The sequence below is a fragment of the Otolemur garnettii genome, unplaced genomic scaffold, assembly GCF_000181295.1.
Source record: "Otolemur garnettii isolate 467f Iridium unplaced genomic scaffold, OtoGar3 scaffold00010, whole genome shotgun sequence".
NCBI classification, from domain to species: Eukaryota; Metazoa; Chordata; class Mammalia; order Primates; family Galagidae; genus Otolemur; species Otolemur garnettii.
The window spans coordinates 5,912,694-5,926,170 of record NW_003852405.1 but is presented as its reverse complement, the minus strand read 5'-3'; the positions used below and the strand labels follow the sequence as shown (position 1 = coordinate 5,926,170).

Sequence of the window (13,477 nt, the reverse complement as noted above, 5' to 3'; positions counted from 1 at the left end):
AGATGGATAATCTCTTTCCCCACAGTGCAGTAGCCACAGGAAGAGGTGTTGGCCAATCTTCCTTGCCAGCTATCAGGGACTCAGGGTAGAGAGCTGCTGATGGATGCCAGCTCTTACCCCGCCTATGATGGCAGAGTCCAGGTTCACAGAGCGAGCCCAGTGCCTGTGCTTGCCAGCCCTATTTCACTGAAGAAGGGGTCGGAGGAGTCATCGCCACTCCCCAGGGTCTTCAGCTACATCCTTTTTTTTATATATTATAATAGGATTTTTATGAGAAATTAATTAAATAATATATGAACTGAGTTTATTACCGAGTTGATTACAGGTGCTCTGCACATGCCAGCCAGCAGTAATGACAGTGTTAGTAATGGTATTAGAATTGTGCCAAGAAGGGAAAAAATAGGATTAGTCACATATTTTCCTTCCCTAAGGTATTCAGAAATAATTATTGCTTTATTAATCCAGTGTCTTAAGTCTCTAATTTTATCTGCCTTCCTTCTGTTTCAGGTCCCACTGTCTGTGGTTTCCATAGGGTCCCACCACTGCCTTCACAAAATCTTGAGCCTTGGGGTACATTGTTTATTCACTATCAATAGAAGATTAAGAAAGGAATTAAGATTACTTATCCTCATTGAAGATTCCCCCGATAGAATCTGAATAAACACACACAGAGAAAATAAGATAACTATTATGAGAGAGTGAACGTTTATATAGGGTTCAAACAGAGGCAGACAGAGACAGGACCCAGACCAGACAGGCAGAGGAGAGTGAGTGTAACAGAAGGTCCAGAAAGGGCAAGGCTGACAATCAGAAGGGTCAGGCATAGTTTCAAAATAAATATCTTCACCGTTTGGGGGCTAGGACACAATAATACGGGGGTCTTTAACAAATGGCATCAATGTAAACTGGTTCTTTGTACCCTCAATGAATCCCCAACAATAAAAAAAAATAATAACTATAAAACATCCTGATACATGTGTAGGACATATTTTCACATTGATAGCAAAATTAATGAAAAAAAAACAAACAAACAGAGAATGCCAGGACTACATATCACTGTGGTTCATGGTAGAAAGAAAGAGGTCGGAAATTGCATGAATATAGACAAGGCACAGAAAATGCTCCCAAGTCTCAGCTCTTTGGAAATGGCCCAAAGTCCAAATTTCTGTGCATGGAAGGGCATTGAAGATTAGCTTAGAGTTCAAACAAACGCTACGCTGATGCTGGCTGGCACCTGGAGTTTGATGTGTAGCAACATAATGCTTACAATTAGTTCTTTCAGAGCAGATCTGAGGTCAGCAATGATGACCCATGACGTGCAGCATCTAGGATTTAGTGCGTATGTTTAACCTAAATTACTTACCTGTCAATTCACTTAAGAAATACTACTGAGACCAAGCATTTAATAGCCTTTTCTTTTGCATCAGGGATGCTGTGGCCACGACTGGCTAGAATTGAGATCATACATAACTTAAGGCCTATCATCAGAGAGGAGTGATCAAGAAAGTAATTAAAACTCCTTGGTTAACAGAATATTTGGAAGTGTGTCACATGGTGTCCAACATCAGATCGTCCAGGTTTTAAATTGCTGAACATAAATTCAAGGTAGAATATCACCTTAGATTAAAAAAAAAAGAGAGTTAACTGCAGTGTAGATTCAGATCAGTAGACACTTGGATATCCAGAGTTCTCTCCAAGTATGCAGACTTCAGGCCTGTAGAATTAAATGAATTTCAAATTCCACTGAAAATATAATAACCTCAGGGCTTTGCCCATGTCACTGAAGACTTCACTGATGTTAACCTTGTAAAGGAGAACCATTAGTTCTCCTTTAGGCATAGAACTAGTAAAAGAAGGGACTAGCACAACTACAGGTGACTGGGGTGCATCAACAGAATTCCGTACTTTAGGATAATAGAATATAGAAATCAGGCCTCTAGTGGTAAGATCTGTATGAGCTGTCAGGTTATGAATTTTTAAAGGTTACTCAAGTTCACAATTAATTCTAATTTGCAGGACTTATACCAAGCAAAAATCAGAAGGAGACAGAAGAGTTATCTGGGTCAGAGAATCCATCTAATTTGAAAAGTGGTCAAAGAGAAGGATTATGCATTAAATTACAGAGAAAATGCTATTCCAAAAGGGTGCCAAATCCCATCAAAGTCATGCACCCAGGTCACCTCTGACCTCATCTATGTTATTTTGTCTTTGAACGTTTCTTTTTAGTTTTCTAGGCAGGATCTTTTTTTCTCTACACAACTCTTGCATATTTATTTTCCAGGGTTCTGGCCTTCATCTACTTCTTGTTTGCCGTTCTTGTCATTGCTTTATTTTAATCTATATCCTCTCACACATGGCCATGGTAATAATTATTGCCGATAGGCTGAAAGAGTCTTAGTTAGGAGCACATAAGATAAACCCAACGCCAATTAGAAAATCACACTACCTTTCTGCAGATGGATTTCGAGTAGCTGCACCTGACTTCACTTAAAAAGGCTCCCTTTGCTTCAGGCTGCTATCACCTCTTCCAGGGGTATTAACTTCTTCCTTAAACCAATAACTGTTTTTAACCTCATCTCTTATCCTTTGGGAAAATAACATATGGAAAACCATTAAAAAAAAGAAGAAGAAGAAGAAAAAAGAAAAAACAAACCAGTGTTTTACTTAGGAATTCACAAATACCCATCTCTAAACACTATACCAGCACAGACCCTCCACAACTATCTTCCAAGCAGACGTTTATGTGCAAGACATGTCAGAAAGAATTCATTTCCTTTCACCCAAAATGTACATCTTTTTCTACATTTGCATTTGTGGTAAATTGTGATGCCTTATACCTCATCTACCCAGGGGGAATGCTATTATTCACCATTTGCCATGAAGTTTAGCTAATAAACGACACCTCAACATGGAAATCCAATACCCTCCTTGCTTTATTCAGGTCTCAAGACTTCAGTAATGTTGGAGGGTAAACTCTGGCAATTATAAACAGGTACAAAACTAGTTTTGTTAATCTTTTCAAAGACTGAGAGGGTAAACTCTGGCAATTGAAATCAGGCACAAACAACTAGTTTTGTTAATCTTTTGCATAGACAAGGTTACACATTCCCTCCCAATTTCTTCCTACGTGACTTAGTCTCTCAAGTCATCAGCTCTTGGCTTGAAGCCCATTCTTCCCAGGAATCAAACACTGTGCCTGATACAGCCTTTCCTTGCTACGTCCAATATCCACTTTCCAATAGACTTTATGTGTATCTGAAAATATTACCCTCATCTTCCTTGGAATGTTCTTTTATCTTTTCTATAAAAAGGGCTCTGTCTTGTTTATTATTATTATTATTAATTTCCTTTTAGAAATTGTGTGTGTATGCGTGCATGTGGGGGGGGTTCTGCTTTCTTTGGTTATAAGTAAATATTCATTCTCATAAGAGTTCAGTCTCAGTCGTCCTTTGTCTCTCTCTGTCTCAGGTGTGATCGTGTTTATGACTTCAACTGCTGTCTGTGTGCTGCCCAATGCCCACACTTCTCCCTACGTCTAAGTGTCTAACTGACATCTTTCCTTAAAAGTCACTCAAGTGCTCCCAAATAAATGCGGTCCAATGTTCATGGAGTATCTTCTTCCCTAACCCCGATCTTTCTTGGGTTGCGTTAGCTACACAATCATCCTCCTACTTACACAAGCGTAAAAGCCAGAAGTCATTCCTAATTCCCGGCTCTCCTTCTCTCATCGCTCACAAAAAGTCAGTCCTATCTCTTCATTTGTCTCCCAAAACAGTTGTAGCAACGCCTCCAGCATCTTGATTGTTGTTGTCACTCACTGTTTTTCCCTTAGATTGCTACAACAAAACTCCAGTTTCTTTTACCTCCTTTTACTATTCCTACAGCTTCCTACAATGTACATATGATTAATCCACTGCCCGTACACAGCTCCTGACTTCACAGCATCTATATAGAACTGTGCACAGTTCTTAAAGTCCATGATTTAGTCTCTTCAACTATGGCTGTAGCCAGAACTACCACGTACCACCTTTCTGCCTATTATATGTTTCTCTCCACCTATAGTAACAAAAATAATTCTAAAAAATAAAATAATAAAAGCAAATATTTAAGAAGTATTCAGTATGTGCTGAGTATTGCAGTTTTCCAAATATATCAGATTTTCTCTTGCCTTCTGTCTTTGTACTGGCTGTTTCTGAACTATCTTTGCATGCTATTAATCAACCCAAACCTGTCCTGTTAGGTCAGGTGCCAACTCTCCCCTCCCCAAGGTTGGGTACCCTTTCTTTGTGCTCTCCTATGCATATTCCTGTCTGAAAATCACAAAACTCTGCTAACAAAGCTGTTATATTAAATTCTAAAATGGAAAAAAACTCGTTTAAATAGTCAACCTAACAGTTTATTCAACCCAAGTACCAAATATATTAAATACATTACATCATTGACACTTGACACATACATTTAGATAATTTGTGGGTTTCTCACTGTAATTGTGACCAAAGTGTATAGATAATTACAGGCATATTGAGGTTTTGCCTGTTAGAGATCTACCCTAAATTATCTTTATGACTCTTTAATAATGTAGTAATGAATTCAACATTTGACATTATGATAAAATTAAATTTGTAACCACTCTGTATTTGGGGGGAGGAAATGTATTGGTATCTTGTGATCGAGTATTAATAGAATCAAGATATTAGTTTTCTTGGTCCATAGTTGTCCTGAATACATATTTTCACTAAAGATTTTTAAAATGAAGTAAATCCTAGCTTTTTCCCCACCAGTCAACTCTATCTTAAACATCAAAGTATATTCAGAATAATAAGCTGACAATTCCATAGGTAGCTTTTTTTCCAGATTTATGTGGAGAAAAAGTAAACAGGATCCTGTTGCTTTGAATTTGTTATGACTTTATACACGGCAGTAACCAAAGAAAGGCCAGATCGTATTGATTATATACATTTTGAGACAAAGCTTTAGAAATGGAAAGGTCTCTAATTTTTCAATGTGCATAGTTTAAAGCCTTAATTAGTATGTGTCCTATTTCCTGGTAGTTTTAAACTGCTCTGGATTATAATTTCAACAGTTTTATTGCTTTTTATAGAAAAAAATCATCTAAGTATCTGTGCTTGCTTCGGCAGCACATATACTAAAATTGGAACAATACAGAGAAGATTAGCATGGCCCCTGCCCGAGGATGACATGCAAATTTGTGAAGCATTCCATATTTAAAATAATAATAATAATAATGATCTAAGTATGTGAGAGTAGCAGGAAAAAGCACATCAACAGTCATCTGTTGGAAGACAGAAATCCAATCTCTATTCCATCTAAGGTTTTTAAGCTCCTAGTTCTTAAATTCTGATTTTTAGTTTATGCCTATTTGTGGGATGCTGTCTAGTCATTTCTTTTTAATTTTGTTTGATGTTGAATATTTCTCTGGCAGATTTTTGTCAGGTATTTGTCAGTGAAACCTGTTTTTGGTTTCACTTTTCTGGTACTACACTTAACCTATACCTGTCTACCATTTTTGTTATTACATTTAGAAGCAGATATTTTACTTACATATCAGAAGCTACAGAAATTAACTTGGTCACATTTTCTGAAACTAGGAATAAACAATTTTTAAAAAATAATTCGAAATACATCTACCTCTATTTTTAAAGAGATAATACTGAAAATGGAAGTTCATATTAAAGGTCTGAGCAGACCCGATTCATTCATTCCACTGGCAATGTATGTTTGGGAAGATATTTTTAAATTTCCTCTTCTTTACAAAAGAGATCCGAATCATGAAAAGAAGGGCAGCATGATACGTGAGAGTTCATCGACTCTGGGTGTGTGTACAGGGACGCCAAGCTGAGCAAGGCAGAGGCCCCGATGCCCACCCAGCAGGGCACTTTATCTGACCTCATGAAGGTCAGTGCCTTGAGATATTTTAAAAATACAAGAAGCCACTCAGTGCTGGGGAAAAGGTGAAGGAAGGATATTTTGGGTTATGATATCATTCTACAGCCCATCATTGTGATTTTCAAAATATTCAGTTACTTTTACTTTCATGAACTAGCACATTGTTTATGGATTGGCACATGGTAGGTTCTACGGACTAAGACTGAGTGGTAGAGGAGAGGCTCAGAAATTGTTTCATGAACCAACTACAGATGATTACCTACACTAGACAGATATATGTCAGGTTGGTAACTGGTTCAGCAGGAACTTTGAGCATGAGGTTATGTGACGTTCAATAATCAGGAGTCTTAGGACTGGGTATGATGGTTCATGCCTTACAAGCTCAGCGACTCAGACATCTGAGGTGAAATTTCCACTTGAAGCCAGAAATTTTAGACTATTCTACGAACATAGCAAGACATCATCTATGCAACAACAGCAACAAAATAATAAATTAAAAAATGTTAGGAGTGGTAGTGCTCAGACACTCAGGATCTCAGACTCTCAGGAGGCTGAGACCAAATGATCCCTTGAGGGCAGGAGTTCAAGGCTACAGGGAGCTGCCATTGTAACCAGCCTGGGTGGCAAAGTGCCTGCCTATAAAAATGAATAAATGAATAAGTAAATAACCAAAGTCCTAATCTCATCTAATATTAGTGTATATAAATAGTAACAAAGACAAATGCCTAACATCATTTTTTAAGTGTGCTTTGAGATATTTTAACTTGCATTTACACTAAATTTAAAGTTATGAATAAAACTTTTAAGAACATTCAATATCACAAATTTTCTGTACAGTTTGAGCACCCCTAATCTAAAAATGAAAAATCCAAAGGTTTTGAATCTTAACATGACCACAAGTGGAAAATTCCATACCTGACCTCGTGTTGATGGTTCACAGTCCAAATGCAGTGAAAAATTTATTTAATGAAAAATAGTATTTAAAATCATGTATATATAAATCGTGCAATATAAGTTACTTTTAGGCTATGCATATAAAGCAGAAAAGAAACCCAAATGATTTTTATATTCAGCCTTGGTTCCCATTCATAAGATATCTCATTATGTGTATAAAAATATTCCCCAATCAAAAAAATGTGAAATCCAAACATATCTGACCCCAAGCTTTTCAGATAAAGAATATTCAACCTGTGTATAATCATTGATGTAGGTGAGATATCATGAAAATAAATGAACAGCACAACTTTCAATCACCTCAATGGTAATGTTAACAAATTTCCCCCTTCACTCACTGAATCTACCTCATTTGTGCAGTTAGTATCTGTACAAAATAGTTGACATGCCTATTCATTTGTTCACTCATTAGGTCACTGATTCACTTATTCCATGAAAAACATTTTAATGATTGCTTAAATGTCATTGCAGCAATTACTTCTTGTCTATTTTCAGTTGGATGTTTGAAAGAACTCGTGCAACTACACAAATGATGCTCAAGTGAAGTTTTTTTTGTTGTTGGGGATTCATTGAGGGTACAAGAAACCTGGTTACAGTGATTGCATGTTAGGTAAAGTCCCTCTTAACAATTGTGTCTTGCCCCCAAAAGGTGAATCGCACATGGAGATCCCATCTGCCTGCCTCCTTCCCTCACTCAGCTCTTCCCTTCTCCCACTTCCTCCCTCCTTCCCTCACTCAGCTCTTCCTTTCCCCCACCCACCTCCCTCCTTCTCTCTGTCCCCCTCTTCCTCCACCCCCCACCATGTACTGGGTCATTAATTGTCCTCATATGAAAATTGAGTACATAGGATTCCCACTTCTCCATTCTTGTGAAGTGAAGTTTTAATAGAGACAATGTATATAATAGAACAAGCAATAGGAAACATGGTCAAGTGTCAAGGACATCCAGACACTGAGGGACAGAGTTTCAAGGTTTTCTCTTATTCTCGAAGGAAAATAGCCATCTAAGGTCGCATACCATAAAAGTGTACGTGAGTACGTGATATATTTTGGTATCAGGGAAGCTGAGGTCTAAGTTTACTGAGTGGTTTACTTATTTATTTGCTTTGAGGCAGGGTCTGTCACCTGACTGATGTGCAGTGGCATCATAATAGCTCACTGTAATATCAAACTCCTGAAATCAAGCAATTTTTCAGCCTCAGCCTTCCAAATAGCTGGGATTGCATACACATACCACAACATCTGGCTAAAGTTTCTTTGTATTCTTTTAAGATAAAACCATATTTGTTTTATTATTTTGTTTCAGAATTTTATGGGAGACAACATTTTAGTTTCACATATTGCTTTTGTACAGTTTGAGTCAAAGTTATGATTTCTATTTTATAGAGAGATGGGATCTCACTCTTGCTCAGGCTAGCCTCAAAATCCTGGTCTCAAGCAATCCTCCTCCCTCGGCCTCCCAAAATGCTAGGATTATAGATGTGAGCCACTGCTCTCAACCATGTTTATTTTTTAAGCTCAAACCAGGGTGTGTCAATAGTTAAACCAAGAGCAAATCATTGGTCTATACATTTTCCATAAACAATGTCGTCTTTCCTCTTTTAGTAATTTGAAATATCTTTGTGGTCCTATTCTTCTCCATTTCCTTACTGTATCTCTCAGCCACTCACATTATGATCTAATTTCAGCCAATCTTACTGAACCTGGCAAAAACATGAAATCCGTCATTTACAGGATGCTGTATCTATGTCTGGGTTGTTTATCCCTACTCTTATGCCTAGTTATCTATTAGTCATCATTCTACTTAGCATGTTAGCAATATATCTATTAGATCTCCATTATCCCTAAGCTTTGAATAAGAATCTATCTGCACCTTCTATTTTTCTACTAAACTCTTTTGTTGTTGTTGTTGTTGTTTTTGGTGGGGGCTGGGCTTGAACCTGCCACCTCCAGCATATGGGGTGGGCACTCTACTCCTTTGAGCTACAGGTGCCACCCACTACTAAACTCTTTTTAAATTTCTTGATGCACTATTTTTATTGAAAAGGCATTTTACTGTTTCTGTCTTTCTTTTTTTTTTTTTTTTTTGAGACAGAGCCTCAAGCTGTCCCCCTGGGCAGAGTGCCGTGGCATTACAGCTCACAGCAACCTCCAACTCCTGGGCTCAAGCGAGTCTCCTGCCTCCGCCTCCCAAGTAGCTGGGACCACAAGTGCCCACCACAACGCCCGGCTATTTTTTGGTTGCAGCTGTCATTGTTGTTTGGCGGGTCCGGGCTGGGGATTCGAACCCGCCACCTTAGGTGTACGTGGCTGGCGCCTTAGCCGGTTGAGCTATAGGCGCCGAGCCACTGTTTCTTAATCTGTGTTTCTCTTCAAGATTACTAATAGGCACTATGCCTTTTCAATATCATATTAACAATTCCAACATCTATCATATATAAGAGTCTCTAATCAATAAAAAGTGACTAAAAAATAATAAAGCATCTTATGTTTTCAGAGGTCAAAGTAAACAATTATACCTTTTAAAAGTTGGAATCAAGATACCAGGAATTTACTCTGCCTTTAATTAGCTTGTATTTATAGTTAGGCAATTTGCTTATCTTAAAAATGAAGATGATTTACTTTGTATCAGAAAAAGTAATAATGGGTAAACAAAATATATTTTCACACACTGATATAATCGCATGAGTGACAAAGCAATCTCTTTACTATCAATACATTTTAAAGAGTACACTGATATTAAGGTTATTACATAGAGGAACTCAGACCTTTGGAAAGTACAAAACACTATTTAATGTTTAGTAAAGGGGTTATTATGCCTTCCTAGGCAGAGGGCTATCTATTTAAAATATTATAAATGGGGGGAAAGGATTCAGTGACTTGTGAAACGGTATCCAGAGGAAGTGTCAAATGTTAGAAAATTTGATCTTATTGACATATAAAAATATTGGAAAAGTGTAATCAAATGGTTTGTGAGGAGGTATCCCAACATATGCAAACACTAAATGAGAGTAAGTAATCTCTACCATCTGTATGAGTGTCCCAGTCACTTATTTTCTTATGTAATAGGGATCGTATAACAGGAACTCCAGGAATGTAGTTAGAGAATTCCATAGGATCAGCCACTTGTTTTGCTTCAATCTCAGATTTACTGAATTCACTGAATTTCTAATTTAGGTTTTAAAGTCATCAAATAATAAAGCAAACGTCCTCCAATTTGAATATATAAAAAGCAATATATCAAACAAAACTCACCTTACAGGTTCCTTAGATCACAGATCAACCTGACTATTGCTCAGCGAGCTGTTAAACTTGAGTCTGTGACTTGCCTCCTGCTGTCTCTCAAAGAACCTGCTCCAACAGCCTACAGCTTGACAATGAACAGAAATGGATCTGGCCTTTCAATATGTTGCAATATGTAAGCTTAGGGAGTAACACATATTTTAATCCCTCATCATTAACAAGTAAAACCATGACATTCAATTGAAATAATCTGTATTTTGAGGTCTTAAATAAAAATAAAATAAAGCCCACAGGAAACGTAAACTTAGAAAACACAATGCACAAGTCCTTCACAATAGAAATAGACAAGATATGACTCTGTAGATTCATTAGACCTTTCATTCATTTTAGAATATAGGTATATCTACAACCAGCATTTACCTTATTTCTAGTATTTTTTGCCGTTTTTGGCCAGGGCCAGCACCCTACTCCTTTGAGCCACAGGTGCTGTCCCATTTCTTTAGTGCAAGTGGTACAATACTGCTTGTAGTTTTACAGGTTTTTCTTTTTTTAGTTTTGGAGTTTTTACGTTTATAACTGAAATTATTTCTTAATGAAATAATATGTATTTCTCTGTATGAATTCAGATAAAGTATTTCATGACAGCTATAAACCAAAATAACAGAAATTAATTATACTAATCTTACAAAAAAATCATAGATCTTCATATGCAAATGTTTTGATACCAGTATTTTGTAAACTACTCCTACATAATGTATAAGCAAAATATGATATTATTATATAAAATGAGTTTCGAGTTTTAACTGAATTTCACTGAATAGGCATTTTATATGGCGTTTTCCCTGAATTTTGAATGTTTTAAGTTTAAAACTTTAATAGGATAAAATCTCTCTGTTTATCCAAGTAACATTTTGTCACATTGCTCATACTCTTGTAGTCAGAGTTCTCTTCATCAGGCCTTTCCTTGTGCATCAGGAAAACAACCCATGGTTTGCTATGAGCCACTAAAAATGGGGTTTTCCATTCACAGATTACAACTGGTCTACAAATAAATCACTTTATGAGGTAAGAGGCGTGTGAAAATCCGTCGGTTCTCAGCACAGAGCCTTACAGTATTACTGGAAGAGTATTACTATTCTCAATAAAGGACAGACCCCTTCATGGGGTGGGAAAGGGCTCACATTGTCTGCTTTTCTACAAGTCAAAGTATTAAGAGAATGAAGTAAAATGTTTTAAGACTATAGTTAAGTTATATAATCGTATCCTCACGGCACAGCTGCTGGGAAGTATATGATCCTGACCAATATTAGTGGGGTTTTCTTAGGGCAATTTTTATACAACGTTCTTCCACTCTTATAATATCTTCTATCATTTTTTCCCCATTGATGCTGATAAAAGTTCGATGACAGTGATGAGAGATTTATATCTTAAAGTCCCTTTAACGTATGGGGATGTCAAAGGAAAGAGGAAGTGTGGTAGTGTATTTCACAGGGGACACACAGCTGAAATATTCAGACTATGTTGCTATATGGCAAACTCTGACTTCTGAAATAGTGAAGAGAGGAATGTTTCATTTTCTATATCAAAGAGATGATTATTATCAGCAGATACTATTACTTTGCTAAGTGATTAATTCACAAAGAATACATTCAGACTCTAGGACAACGGCCAGGGGAAGGTTGTCATTGGAGTGATGAAAGGACCCAGACATGCTTTTGCCAGTGTTACTGATAAAGCCCAACTCCTTAGGACGGATGTGAACTCCAGACATCTTCTAAAGGAAGTTCAATAACTTTGAACTTCCCTTTTACTTTGAGAATCAACCCAACATGAATTTGAAAAATAATAGAGGTTTGCTTTTCATATATTGATCATACATTTTGCCAAGTAACTATTGATTTGTATCAGTCTGCTGCTCCAAGTTTTCCAGTGGCAATCTCCACACCTCCTTCTCCACATCTCAGATGACATAGAAATGGGCTCTAATACATCTGTCAAATCAGACTCTTTGTGAAACACATTTCTCAATTTGACTCTAGTCATTTTGGACTTCTGGGCTTTACCAGGGCATCTCGTGGCTGTTTTCCCTGCCTGCATACAACCCCATCCATGTCTGTTGCTTCATAAAATCTTCTCTGACCAAACATCTGAACTGAAATTCCCCCTGTCTCTGCTCCTATTTATACTTTATGCATTTTCCTCCTTGATTTACTTTTCTTTTTTGATCTCCAGGTTATAAATTCCTTGACAGCAAAATTATGCATGATTGTACTATATTTCCTTGGGAATTAGCATAGTCCCTAGTATGAGGTATGTGCTCAAAAAATAATTAACTGCTGAATAAAGTGCACTTACCTCATGTCTCTAGACACATCTGGTTTGTGCTACCGGATCACATAACCACAAATCATTGCCAAGAAAGACCCACATACATGGATCATTTTCAACTCATTTAATTCTTAAATAGATAAACATACGAACTCAAAATAATACTACTATAAATACTAGCTTTGCTAAAATATCCTAAAAGACACAATTAACAATAATATAATCTAACACATGTTGGGTGCTTAGTATGTGGTTAATAAAATAATGTATAAGCACTAAAAAGCATATGCAGACACAAATACTGAGGAGTATCATCAAATTCAATCTCACAAATAATCTATATTGGAGATACAAATATCCAACTTATTTAAGATAGGAGGAGGAAGCGAATTGCTCAGGGAATGTGGCTTGGGCTGTATCCATCAGAGGTTTAATCTGAGGTCTGTTTGTCTTGAAAGCACATTATGATTTTTGAATAGTACATTTTATAACCTCTATAAAGCATTGTATATTTGAACAATGAAAGTATTATTCAATAAATGGCAATTATTTTATTGTCAATGTTATCTTATATTGCTCTCCAGCTGGACTATTTATTCAAAGCTTTAACCTCAATTCCATGAGACAAAACACACATTCTCTCTCATAACCTTAACATGCTAAGGTCAGCTGAGCTCACGTAACACTCATCAAAACCTGTGTAGAATACAACTGGCTCTAAAAGGCAACAATGCTATAGATACTAGTCCGGCAAGAAAAGACATGGAGACTGTATAGCAATGAACATTAACTATTTATTATATTATTTTAAGATTATGAGCTTTAATTATCTAAATAATAAAAATATTAAAATGTTTGGACTTAAACTCTAGGCAGATGCAAAATGATGTAGTTTTCTGTAATAATATAAAAAATTAAAATTTGCATATATAATATATGATTGTCATTACCTTGAATTTCATTATATTTATGCCTGAGACTTTCAGGCTACATGTTTTAAAGATTGCTTATGGAACCATTCTGTTTTTTTTTTTTTTTTTTTGAG

The 13,477-nt window shown here is 36.6% G+C and overlaps 1 non-coding gene across 1 annotated transcript; it reads left to right on the top strand.

Annotated features, from left to right (window-relative positions):
• The first annotated feature begins 5,122 nt into the window (after positions 1-5,122).
• On the top strand, positions 5,123-5,229 carry LOC111723348. The gene has a single exon (XR_002771912.1). It is a non-coding gene; the product is annotated as a U6 spliceosomal RNA (small nuclear RNA).
• The last annotated feature ends 8,248 nt before the right edge of the window (positions 5,230-13,477 follow it).